This window comes from Calypte anna, chromosome 2 (genome assembly GCF_003957555.1).
Source record: "Calypte anna isolate BGI_N300 chromosome 2, bCalAnn1_v1.p, whole genome shotgun sequence".
Classification (NCBI taxonomy): domain Eukaryota; kingdom Metazoa; phylum Chordata; class Aves; order Apodiformes; family Trochilidae; genus Calypte; species Calypte anna.
In genome coordinates this window covers 14,262,686-14,276,681 of record NC_044245.1, presented here as the reverse complement: position 1 = coordinate 14,276,681, position 13,996 = coordinate 14,262,686, and the positions used below count along the sequence as shown (strand labels likewise).

Here is a 13,996-nt window from a genome sequence, read left to right as displayed (position 1 = left end):
AGGCTAGTAGTTAGACTTCATGATCTTAAAGGTCTTTTCCAACCAGAATAACTCTGTGATTCTGTGATATTCAAATGACACTGAGGACATTGTTAGTACTACTTAGGAAGCAATTTTACATGTTTAGATTGCACTGTAAGAGTCTGCCTGTATTTCTAAGAGGACAAGGCTCAAAAAGAAACTCTAATTGTTCTCTATCAGGTTTAGCTTCTGGTTAAGGGATGACTCAGCATGTCAGCAGATTTCCAAGTCAACAGCATGACCCATGCAGGAGTTCAGTATTTCATTTCTGCCACAGAGGTCAGCAGTTAAGCAGTGATGCTATACAGTAAGTAATCCAGACACTGAGGTTATTAGAGGAGCTCGTGTCAAACAGCAAGATATATTGCTAAAATAAAGATGCATTAAATCTTAACACTTCTCTCATCTGTCAGTGGGAGCTGCAGCCCTTGGGTACCATGAAAAAAAATGCAGAAACCTCCAAAAAAAACCAAGCTTTCCATACCTGTGTTACAGGACTAAAACAACAGCATTTAAAATCTAAGATTTTCATTTCAGCAGAGGTATAAAAAGGTACCTAGTTAGTTAAAGCAGAGTGCAATCTTTTCAAGCTTATTAAACTTCAAGAAAATAGATTTTGTAAAATACAGCTCTTCATTTCATATAGTATGTGCTGTTCAGTGTAATTAGCATGCAAAAGCCAGGAGAATGTGATTAAAAATACCCATCTAGAGACACAGATGAAAAACTTCAAACATTTTCTATTCCCTTCTGTTCCACTCATTATTTCAATACCTCAATACAACAAAGGAATAGATAACACTTGTCCTTGACATTAGCCTAAATTATCTTCGGTGTACAATACAATACCTATTAAACCAGACTTATTTTAAATCAACATCAAGGTCTGTTCAAAAGGTAAAACTCTGCTTACCTTTTGCCTTTCCTATAACACTTTCTTTCCCCCTCCCCCAAGAAACTCTTTAGAAGTCTTAAAAAAAAATAACATAAGGATGTTTTTTTAACTAAGTTCATTATCTAGTATTTAAAGTTGTCAAAAAGAGAGACATTTACCTCTGGCATTTTAAAACAACAATAAAAATATTCCTCATTTTGTGCATAATGACAAAAATAATAAGCACATTAGTCAACTGCATATTAGGCAGTAATTCATGCCTCCCCTTCTTTAAATAAGGCTCTAAAAAAATCCTAAATGCAAACGAATGATTGCTCCCTTGTGACTAACATTTTTTATTATTTTAAAATGTAGCAATACTGAAAACAATACAACTTAACTTAGAGTCCATTAGGACAATTTTTACCAAAAAAAAGAGTAAAAGGTAGTGGTCCAACAGTGTCAGGATGCTGACAAGTGACACGTACCACAAGATCCATGCAGGTTTTCCCCTCGTCCCCTCCTGTGGCGGCCTCCAGACACAGGGACTTGACTCACCAGAATTATTATGCAAACCTATGCCTGATAATGAACAATCATCTTAGGCAAAAGACACCCATTAGATAATATTTGGTAGACTAGAAAGGGAGAGAATCCCACAACTCCCATATTAGGGTTCTTCCTGAACACCTTTAGGTTTTCTACAGTCAAGAGGATCACAGTGATATCTGTATGATGAAAAAATAGCCTTGTGCTTCCATATTCAGATGGGTATCTATCTACCATATAGCATAACCTGCTAGGAAGAGATAGGGCCTGTCTTTATTTCCCACGAAACACTAAGTTAAACACCGCAGTAACTTAGCCCTAAGGGCTTGCACTAAAACCTACACTCCCAGTGCCAAAACTATTTTCAAAATTATTTGGAGCCACATTTTCAATGACGATTTGGCAGATAAGGTTGTAGAATGACATCTCAATTATTTGCTCCCCATAAAACCATTAGGAATCAGATGCCAAGATATTTTTTAATTTCTGATTTCAAAAGCTGCCTGGTAATTTTTCAAATTTGACCTCTAAATGCTTATGAAAACAAACACAAACAGAAAAAAAAAAAAGGCAGGAAGGAGTGATGAGTAAAGAGGGAGGATCTTAGAAGAAACTAGCTCATTAATATCATCACATCTGTCTTCAAAACATGTTCACTAGAAGCCAAGTACATTTGTTTCTGTGAAATGCAGGAACTAATAGCAATGGAGATCCTGATATATATTACTTTAACAATAGTTTGCATCAGACTGTGATTCTTGACTTAGTGCAGAAGACTCCACTGTATTTACAGCACTCTCTCTTTACATAGGGATGCAGCACTCGAACATTATAACCAAAGAGACAGGAACATAAATAGGGACTTTTGATTGAATTATATTCCTAAATCATTGAGTGTGAAAGCTGCAAAGACTCCAACGTTACTTTCAGAACTCATTTTGAAAATTAATTCCCTAAACTACTGTGGGAACTGGAACTGATGTACCCACATTGGACCGAGATCAATCTGAAAAACATTTTCTAAAAGGAATCACTCAAAAGGAGAAATTAAATTTGCAAGCACAATCATTTCAAGCTACCAAAGTTAGGAACACGCTATCATTCTTACATTTTTTCACTCTCTACAACTACCTGAAAGGAGGTTGTAGTCAGATGGGGGTTGGTCTCTTTTCCCAAGCAAGACAAGAGGGCACGGTCTCAAGTTGTGCTGGGGGAGGTTTAGGTTGGATATTAGAAAGAATTTCTTTACTGAGAGGGTGATCAGGCATTGGAATGGGCTGCCCTGGGAAGTAGTAGATTCTCCATCCCTGGAGATATTTAAAAAGAGACTGAATGTGGCACTCATCTAGTAGCTGCAGCAGTAGTGGATCAAGGGTTGGACTTGATGATCTCTGAGGTCCCTTCCAACCCAGCCAATTCTATGATTCTATGATTTTACCGTAAGTCAACCCATGTCCATGAATACATTTTACAATACATAATATAAATGTCACCCAGCCTGGGGAAGGAGGTACACACAATGCCAAAACCCATCAAGCATCAGCCTGTGGACAAGGACTGCACTGAAAACTTTTAAACAGATCCCTTCTATCCTGCAGATGCCCACGTTTCTCCCCATCTCCTCTGGACTAATCTACCCTCTTTGAGTCTCCTTTTTTCATTCCTAGAAAAATTAAGGTTATGAGAAGCTGGCACTCCATACCAGGGCAGCAGGCCTGTCTCTCTTCAAAGTGTCTATATTATATTTCATAGTGAATTCAAACATTGTTGTAAGGTTATTAAAATCATTCATGATTTTATCTGTGCCAAATGGATCATTACACTGTCAACACTCATCTTTATTATGCAAAAATATGCAGAACTTAACATCTTTTGTTGAGCTGGCAAAACAGTATATTCAGTAGTAACTCTATTTTTCATTAAATTTTGCACAAGGTTAAAGCATGTGTAGAATCTGATTACCAAAGGCTCCATTCAGAAACATCACACAAAACAAGCTGTTTGACTGGTGCAGCAAAAGATTATTTATTTTAAGCCTACAAACAAATAAATTCTTCTGAGGAGTGCTTACTGAAATAATGGTATTCAGACTCGCTTAAAGTTGCCTTCAATTTTTACTCTTATATATTCAAAACCAATCAAATCTTCCAGAACCCAACAATTCCCTTTCAAACACCTTTAAAAATATTAAGAATGGAGGTCTTTGAGGACCCAGCCCAAAGACAAGTTTTTTTTCTTTTACAAATCAGTTTAGGAGGAATTCGTTGCTGAATTTCATTTCTTGGTAAATTATCATTATAAATTACATTATCAAATACAATCAAAACAAATGAAAGGAGCACTCTGATTCTACACTTACAGCATAGTTAGATATTTCATTAAGTTAATATCTTGAGCATACTGTTGATTCTCTGCTGATTTGTGGCTATTAAAAAAATCACTATTTTGCTTTAAAATATATCCAACTTAAAAACATTTTAAGCAAAACATAGCAACTGCCAAGAAAAGGACAAGCATGGAGACAAGCAAAAGGACAAGAGGGAAGAGGAAAACAGCTAGAGGGAAGGTGAGAAAACAATACTAAGACCATGGAGAGTACAGGGGTGGGGGGATAAAGGTTGATTTTTATTTTGGTTTTGCTTTGTTTTTTTTTAAAGTTGTGGGGGAAGGGGTGTTTAAGATTTTTTTTGTCTTCTTTTTTCCTTTTTAAGTAATATTCTACGCACATTTCACAATCCTTCTTGATGGAAATTCTCCATAGGCTCTGCAGCTACCTCCAATCTTGCCTCTTACCTTCCCCTTCTCTCAAAATGTGTTCTAGGAGAAACAAAAGTGAATGTGGTCTGGTTAACTCCAGTGGAAGAATAATTTCTGAAATTCCAGACACCTTGAAATACCTTTTCTGACTCACTGACCCATAAGTATTAATTTAATTCTTCTTTCTTTGTATTTCTCCTTCCAGACTTAATCTTTGCAATTGTATGAACTTTCGCAAAACCTTCTTGGGGTGCAGTTTGTAGTGTGGAACCACACAAAGCAGACACATTGCATAAGGCTAACACAGGTAGCTGGGAAAATTATGCTGTCAAAAGTGATTAACATTTAAAAGGACTAAGCAGAGGAAGCAGATAATACCTCCAAGATTTGTTTTTAATTAAAACATCCTCTTAATTAATATTAAAAAGCAAAATGAGAGACAGCATAGCATCTAAAGAGAATAGGTTTTGTGTTTTTCACTAGGGGTCACCTTTTCTGATGTGCAAAACCACTTTTAAATTACTTGTCTCACTGGAGACTATTCACTCATTAAAACAACTCTACCTACATAAATATTAAAAAAAAAATCATATATAATCAGCAACATTTATGCATTCATTACTTTTCAAATGTTCTTGCTTTCAGATAATCTTTCTCCTGACTGAAAGCAAACCTTATTTCACAATCTCAGTGCCTAATTGTTTTACCCCAAAGGATTTCTCTACTTTCCAAAATAATTACCAAACATATCATCTATGCTAAAACAGTAAGAGGGCATGAACACTGAACCCTGTAAGTAGGTAAAATGAATAGCACACACCAGGAAAGTCTCACACGTGTAGCCTTTGCACATAAATCAAACTGCCTTATGCATTCTGACAGCTCCATCTAGCCACAGCTACACAAAAGTAACTTTATCCCAGGCAGAATGAATTAATTTACATTCAGCACATACCAGCAATTACAAAAACTCTTTGGTCAAAAGTGCCATTTCCAGAACAACTTTACCACTGTTTAACAATTAGATTAACACTTTCACAATCATATCTGTGTTTGAGGTTACTTGGGTTTCAGAGAAACACAGGATCAGAAAAGTCATGTCTTTAAAGGCCCCCTGAATTAGAGCATCTGGATAATGTCAGGAACAGATGCTGGGATCAGAACTTGGCAGGAATTCCTGAGATGGGAACCTTGAACATCCTGGGGAGAACAGGGAGACAAAATGGGATATAACGTCAAAAAGCAAAGCACAGTGACAGAATTGGAGAGAAGCAAAGCACAGGACATGTATGGAGCAGATGGGCAAGAATAATAGCAAAATAGCAGGCTGCCAGAAGTAGGAGGAGAACAGAACCCTCCACATCATGAAGCTCCCATACCACCAGTTCACAAATCTGCAGCAGGCAGCCCAGCCCAGCCGGGCAGTGGGGCAGCACCACTGCTGGGCACTGCTGGCTGATTGCTCCAGACACATTCCCATCTCACAGGCTGCCTGTCAGTGAGGAGGAATGATAGGAAAAGATAAGTATTTTTTCTCCATTTTTCACCCCTCCATCCATCACTGACAGTACTAATAGTCTGAAATTCACCTTTTTGTATATACTGGGGCACTGAACACCCTAGTAAAATACCATGCCTTTCTCTGGAAAGCAGTGGTGCTAACTAGCTCCAGATACACAGCTTTAAGTGTTTATATATAATAAAGTACTAAAAAAATTTGTGGAAGTTCTTGCATTTCATTACACATTCTTCTAATTTTCTACAATGTCAAACACTGCTGACTTGGCTGGTGTAAAGATCAGGCTTATTAAAAGTGACTCAAGTTTCAGGCACACAGAATGGCTGTAACATCTTCTTTCACATTTTCTGTGAAAACAGAAGCCACCACAGAGTACCAAAATATGCTTTGCTTAGACCTAACTGTGGGTATACAGGTTTGAAAGCACTGGCCTCCTACTATATGATGTTAACAGAGAACCAGGCAATGTGCCTCATTGATACTATGAAATTCTTTATGAGAAGTGGCAAATAGCCAAAAAGGAAGTTTTTCAGTGTTTTGAGTTGTAGCTAATGCAATTTACAGATCACTGATAAAGCATTTTGTCCTTAAGCTGATCTAAATCAGAATTTCAAATGCTGCTAGTTTGCCAAGAGTATTTGAGGTTCAAATCCTAAGCTAAGTCCCTTAAAACCTAAATAATAAATCCCCAAGTTTCAAATATGTAATAGTTCCATTTTATACATAATGCCAGGATAACTAACACAGAAGAAAAGGAGATTAGACCTGAAAGGTGGACTTGTGTGACCACCTAAAAATGCAAAAGAATAAAAAAAGTAAATCTGTCCTGCTGCTGTCCTTGCTTATACCAGGACAACAAGTGCTTATACCAGGCACTTGACCCAGGTAGTGGCATCATCCAACCATAGGCATCAAAGCTAGGTCCAAGCTGGAATTTTAGTGAATTCCTTCATAACTCACACAGGAAAAACTTCAGTTTCCACTGCATGCCAGAGCAAATGTTCCTTCTGCCTGGTAGATGCAAGCAGCTGTGAGCAAAGAGAAACCAAAGGCAGAGAGAAGTGTGGTTGTACATACTCCCAACTCTGCCTGCCCACACTCATTGCCAACCACAGAACTGGATTTCAAAACTAAACTCAATAACAAAAAATACAATTCCACATGCAGAGAGGGGGAGAAAAAAGCTTAAAAGGCTATCCATTTCTACAAACACCTATCTAAATTAAGGGCATGAAAGCAGAAATGCTACTGAGGACCTGGTTTAGTTAGCTGATGATGTTGGGTCAGTGGTTGGATTTGATGGTCTCAGTAGTAATTTCCAACCTTAATGATTCTATTTTATGATTCTACTAGAACCTGAGAAGAAATCATAACCAACCAGAGCACTATTTCAATGCACTCCAAAGATGGACTCACTTCTTATTCCCAGTCACCATCCTACTTCAGATGCTTTGGCACGGGTATTTCTGAGGTGGGGAGGTATTTTTGAGGATGCTTTTGACCTCCGAACCAAATAAGCAGCAGAATCACAGAACTGTCATTGTTGGGAAAGATGGCTAAGATCACCAAGTCCAACCATCAACCCAGAAAAAAAAAAAAACAAACAAAAACATGCCTACTCGAGCATGTCCTGAACTGTTACACGGTTTTTTAATACCTCAAGTGATGGTGACTCCACCACCTCCCTGGGCACCCCGTTCCAGTGCCTGACTACTCTTTCAATAAAGAAATTCTTTCTATCCAATTTAAACCTCCCCTGGTGCAACTTAAGGCCAGTTCCTCTAGTTCTGCTGAGGACCAGGCACAACAGTTTCTTCCTCTGAGGCCAATTAATTCTAGCTCCATAAAAGCTACTGTGGCTACTCTCTACTCCTCCCCTCCACCACTGCCAGAAAGCTGCAATCTTCCTATACATTTCTGTTATTCTTCATCTGTTGTCTTTGTTGTCTTGCATGAAGGAAGTTTAGTTTATGTGTTTATTTTATATTCCTTCAGATCTAATTTAGCAAATTGCATACTGAAAATGTCCAGGCTGATCCCAACAAGGTTTTGGTATATGAAGTATCCTCTGAGAAAACAACTTAGTTCCATCAGTTTGGTTCTCCTACACTCCCTCCCCCAAGCAAACTGAACCTTCATTTAGGGCTATTTATGTGCTGGTTGCACTTCATCTCTAGAACTCAAGGCTGAGTAAAGGGACTTTCTTGAGTATCCTGGAGAAGAAACTGTGGCCCTGGTGTGAATCATTGGAGAGCTGAAGTACCAGGTAATCAATGGCAGAAGGGTTTTTAAGAACTAAATCCAGTGTTTTGCATTGCTCTTCTGAGCAAGAATGCAGTGCATGTCCTGGCACAACACACCCCGATGCAATACAGGATCAGTGTGTCCCAAAACAGCTCCTGGGACCCTAGTACCTGCTAAGGCCAGAAGGATGTGTACTGTTTGTATGAGGAGGAGGTTGCCCTCCCTCAGCTGATTGCACAGAACTGGAAAACCAGAGGGAACAGTGGGTGGAAAACGCAAAGCGTGCTCATCTTTCAAAAGCACAGAACAGCTTGGATCAGTCACCAAGCCCATCCAAAACAAAACAAAAATAACTTTCAAGGCCTGGGAGAAAAAGCAATAAACCGTTCGACACAGGCTGCTCTAAATATTGCATTGGAAGTATATTGGAATCTAATTTAAACTTTGCTGATCCTTGTAAATTCCACTTAAAAGCAGATTACTGTTCCATTCACCTTCCATGAAACAGTTCCTAGGAAAAAGCCCTAAATTTGAGCTTTCATGTTCAGAACCATCGCCAAAAATACTTCAGAGGACTTTCCAGATTCTGTGAAATGAGACTAGAGAAAGAGACAAAATAATTAATGGTTTGATTTTAATTTGACAGAATGCCTGCCTTTTCATTGCTTTAATTTTGTTCCTAGAAATCCAGTAATATAAAAAAGGATTTTTGATTTTTAATCAGTTCATTAAAAGTCCACAATATATATACATGCAAGTATGTCAGGTAAGAACTGCTCAAACTGAGCTGATAAAGACTACAGATTTCTAAATTCTTCATGCAAGGTTTACCTGCTGAGCACAACAAGACAAGGAAAGAGCTACAAACTTCAGTGTTTACAAAAAGGCACTTAGTGTTGGAACTTGGATGCTTCTGCTTACCCCTTCCTCACCCTTCTTGCAACCCAAAATATCCTGGGCTATATCATAAGAAGCGTGGCCGGCAGACTGAGGTGGGTGATCACCCATCTCTACTCTGCTCTTGTGAAACCTAGAGGAGAACTGTTATCTGTTCTGGAGCCCCCAACACACAGAGATGTTGGAGCAAGTCCAGGAGGGCCACAGAGATGATCAGAGGGGTGGAATACATCTCCTGTGAAGAGAGGCTGAGAGCTGGGGTTGTTCAGCCTGGCTAAGAGAAAGTTCTGAGGACACCTTATAGCAGATTTCCAGTACCTAAAGGTAGCCTAAATAAAAGCTGGTGAGGAACTTTTTGCAAGGGCATTTTTGAACTGAAAGAGGGTAGATTTTCAATTAGATATTAGGAAGAAATTCTTTATTGTAAGGGTGCTGAGACACTGGAACAAGTTGCCCAGGGAAGCCGTGGATGCCCACTCCCTGGAAGGAGGGCATGTGGGATGGAGCCTTGAGCAACCTTGTCCAATGGAAGGTGATTGGAAGGTGCTCATGCAAGAGGGTTGAAAGTAGGTGATCTTTTAGGTCATTCCAACTCCAACAATTCTATGATTCCTGCAGTCCCTAAACAACTGATTTTGGAAAGCTTGGATCACCTCTCATTTTCTGTCCTCTTTGGTAATGAAGTAATTTAAGACCAATGACCAAATTTGAGATGAAAGACTTCTGATCAACATATTATCTGCCTGTTCTGCTCCTCAAAACATGGGAATTGGTTGGTTAAAATCCAGAACTACTATTCCTTCCACCATAACTGCTTAAGTTCAGCATGAGGCAAAATTTCCTGGAGAAGTAATATGGAGCCAAGGAGCAGCACAGAGCCTGCCATGTAACTGGTCAAAGAGAGAATGCACACTAGCTGTCCACAGATGCCAGCTTGGGCTTCTTAGCCAGGCAGGAGCCTCCTGACTGCCCAGCATCAGGGCAGGAGTCTCGTGTGTTTCCACTATGCAGTGATTTATTTGCCAATGCCAACAGCACATGTTCTCTCCTAAACCCAAGAAAGGAGACGTGGCCAAAATCAGCACAAGCAGGGACACTGCAGTAGAAGAGGGGGGATACATGTAGGATATAAGGCCAAAGATTTCTGTTGGTAAATGGAGGTCCTTTGGAAGCTCCTGCTCATATCTCTTTGTTGAGGCTCATCAAATTAGAAAATGGAGATTATACATAATATTTTACCTTCTGTCATTACCCTGATACAGGCACTCACTGTTGGTGGTTTTAAACTAAAATGCTTTGTATGCTTTAAAGATACAAGCTGTGACTATATTCAGGCTATTCTGCTTCACAGAGACATATCAATCACTACTGCCAGAACCCAGTTATCAATGCCAGCTAAACCTTAAGTAGTCACTTTTCACATATATTCTGTAAGATGTTTTTCTGATATCCCAAAGCCATGGGATTTCACAAGCCTTTTTAGCAGAACATCCAGCCAGCAAGGAGCACCAAGTACTAAATCATTTGGCACCTATTCAGCATTCAAACATACTTCCTACAACCTGTGCACCAGTCTTCTACACTTGGCTTGTTCCATTTAGATCCTGTCATCCAGCTGAATTAACTTTGCAAATTGACCCTAAGATTAAAGCATTAAAAAAATGACTGAACTTCATCTTTCAGCTTTTTTTTTTTTTTTCCCTAGGGAAGGGCTGCTTATTCTTGGACATCCAGCTTAGATTCTTGTTTTGAGAAGCTGCTCTCTGCATACCATCAGGGAATTCAATGTGCCCAGTGCTGAATGGCTGAGAGTTGTAGTTGTCTTTCACTAGAATATCAACTTAACTTTAGTACTGGACATTGAGAATACCAGCACAAATCAGAGCCCTAAAATTAGGCAATATAAATACCCATCTGTGTTACTTACCTGCAAAGGTATTCGAGAATTGGAAAAGAGCAGATAAGAAAAAGAGCAGTCTAAAATCCCACTAAAGAGCTGTACTTTCAGTCATTAAACTATTTGATGTCAACAAATATGAGAACTGTCATAAAATAACATTCATAATATACAAGGAACATTAAATTTACAGAACGTATGTTTAAAGAGGAACAACCATAGTAACATTACATGCTGTGCATCACCTTAGGCATATGACCTAAATCAGGGAGCAATCAACTAAAAGGCTACAAAACTGTAATTTATGAGACCAAAATGGTTGTTTATACAGTGTCAACCAGTTTCTTTCCAGGCAAAGGATTATGTTTTATAGTTAATCTGAAAGCAAGAAACAAAAGGTTATGAAGTGCTCACAACACCATAACAAGCTGATTTTTATTCTGAAGTAGCAGTTCAAACTGCATCAAAATGACATGGTAGGTCATTTTTGCATCTTTGGTTCAGCAATCTAATGAGAGTTGACTCTGCTCAAGTAAAAAATGAACAGGCTACCGAGAAAAATTTGGATGGTCAGATGTCTTTACTGTTGCATACATGAGAAGACCTTAGATTATCTTGACAAGTGTCCAGCTGCATTATTCACACGGGCAATCAGTCAAGTGTTTATCGGTGTCGTTCAGAAGATTATATGGAAAGATGCAGCATCATTTTAATTAAAGCACCAAATGTAGGTTAGGAAAAAATCCACTTAAAAGTACTCATAATCCCCAAAACCATGTACACATGACATAAGTAACACTAATCACTGACAGACTGCCTGCAGGTCCTTGTGTGACCCACAGAGGTGCTAACTCTCAGGAATCATATGCAGCCTAGACAAAGCTGAAAATAATAAGAGGCTGCCTGCCCCAGTTTCCCTGAAATTGTCCTCTAGGAGACAATAAACAAATGTTTAGATTTTTAGCCATGGAGGCCTGTGCTACTCTTGGCTGAAACTGTCCCTCCCGGGCATTTGAAAGAAACACAGCCCAGCTTTTGTTTGCAGGTCAATTTAGACACAACCTACTAATGCAACCAGGTCTAACTATGCCTTCCTCAGTGTATAACCCCACTCAGCATCCCTGTTACACTCTGACAATCAACCAGGAAAGAATTTCTTATCTCAAGTAGGGTAGAGCTGCCACCACAGGAGACTTAAGGGACTGCAAAAGCAAGTGGCTGTTTAGATTTAGGACTCCAGATTCCAGATCTGTCCATCCATTGTTAATGATCCATCTACTTGGTTCTTGTGAAAGCACTTTGAAATCCCATGCACAGGTTAGTTTCTATTAGAGACTTCTTGCAAAAAGTATTAAACTGATCTGATTAGATGAATGAAGTGGAGAATGGATTCAGGCAGCTGAGAGTGACAAGAAGAAGCAAAGCAATATATATACATATATACATATGTATATATATAAATATACATATATACGCAGCAATTCCTTTCTAATGCCATTGCCACCAGACAAGAAATCAGGAACATATTCTGACATTCTGCAAGTAGACATTGAGAAAACGGAAGAAAAATTAGAGTAAACAAACAGAGACTGCACTCCCCATGTGCTACAAGCCAGCAAGTTCTAAGAAGGATGTGCCTACCGTACTGCTAAAAGTACTGTGCCCACAATGGAGATGTAGCCACATCCCTTGAAACATAACTGTTCAAGTCTTTGCACGCCTCCACACATATGTCAGATACTCCTTGAGTCCCAGGATGAATTATTTCTCATCCCCAAGTCATGATCCTCAGAGTTTGCAACACATTAAACAGATTTAGGATGCCTATGCAGTTACCACTTGCTACACACAGTGTTGGGCTTGCATCAGCCAGTTTTTCTATTACAGATATCCCAGAAAGTCTATTTCCCTGTTAAAGGCCATACTTCACTGCAGACTTTGCACTGGAGTTTAAATCTCCTGTAACAAAGACTGAGAAAGGTCCAGAACTCCCAAAGTATAGGAAACAGGGAAGCATCTCAAGCCATAACATCTCCAGAACACACGGATGTCTTTACTCACTGAAAGACATGGTTGTGTTTGTTCTGGCTTGTTTTATACAGACTCCAAGGAATTACCAGTGCCCATCTAACAACTTACAATGTATCACTGCAAATAAAAATATTGCTTTTATTTTCCCTAAAATCAACTTAACTGGCTCTCATTCTTTTCATATCATTTTAGACAGTTAATGTATTCTCTTCCCACTGGACAGAGAATGAGCACATTATCTGTCCATCTTACAGGGCCACTGACAGCCAAATAAAACACAGTTATTACTGTCAGAACTCAAATGAAATATTCTGAACATGTCAAGAAGTTATTAGCCTGCTGTTCAGAAGACAAACTAGAAATCAAAAAGGGAAGGAAAATATTTCCTTTATTGTTCTGGGATTTTGTGGGAAAAATCAGGTTAACCTTTTTCTGCTTCTTGAATGAAGTTTGGCTTGTTTTTTTCTTCTCTGTTGAATTATCTTGACTATTCCATTAAGCAGATGTAGGATATTATTATTTTAGCAAAATACTGGTAAATGAGTGAGCAATGATTTTTTCCTTAGAAAAAATTTATACTACCTTACATTTTATATCTTAAATTATATATACTAGATCAGCCAGTTAATGTCATTTCAGTGCACAGTAAATTCACAGCAAGCAAGATTTGTGATATGACAGATAAACCTAGAAGTATTAAACAAAGACAGCCACTTTTCAAATCTCTTTCCTGGTGCAGTTTTTAAAAAAGGCAACAACAACAAAGAGCACCACGGCTGACACCTTCATATACAAAGACTGCCTACTCTAAGTGGGTTCACCTGTAATTAGGCAGCTCAATGTACTCCACATAATAATTGGAAAATATAGAACTACAATACCATTGAAATGAAAAGGAAATATTTTTTCCTGCACATTCAGGTGGTGGTTAAAAGGCGGAAATTGAAGATGAGTGAGATCTCATGTGCTTCAAAACTCTACTGGAAGAAGAACTACACTGAAAATTGTAATTTTTACAGCTTTAGAGATAGAGAGCTTCCAGGACAGGATGGCACCAATCTCACCAGAACCAGCTCCCAGGGACTGGTGCCAGGAGCTCCCTGCCACTCACATTGCTGTCAGCAGCTGCCAAAACTACAGTTGTCTCCAAAGGGTTTCTCTGAGCATCCTCTTTCTAAAGTCATCCAGAGGTACCAATACTGCTTGA

The 13,996-nt window shown here is 38.8% G+C and overlaps 1 protein-coding gene across 11 annotated transcripts in view; it reads right to left on the bottom strand.

Annotated features, from left to right (window-relative positions):
* PARD3 (par-3 family cell polarity regulator) overlaps positions 1–13,996 on the bottom strand; it is a 435,816-nt gene that overhangs the window by 304,052 nt on the left and 117,768 nt on the right. The gene's annotated exons all lie outside the window — the stretch shown is intronic.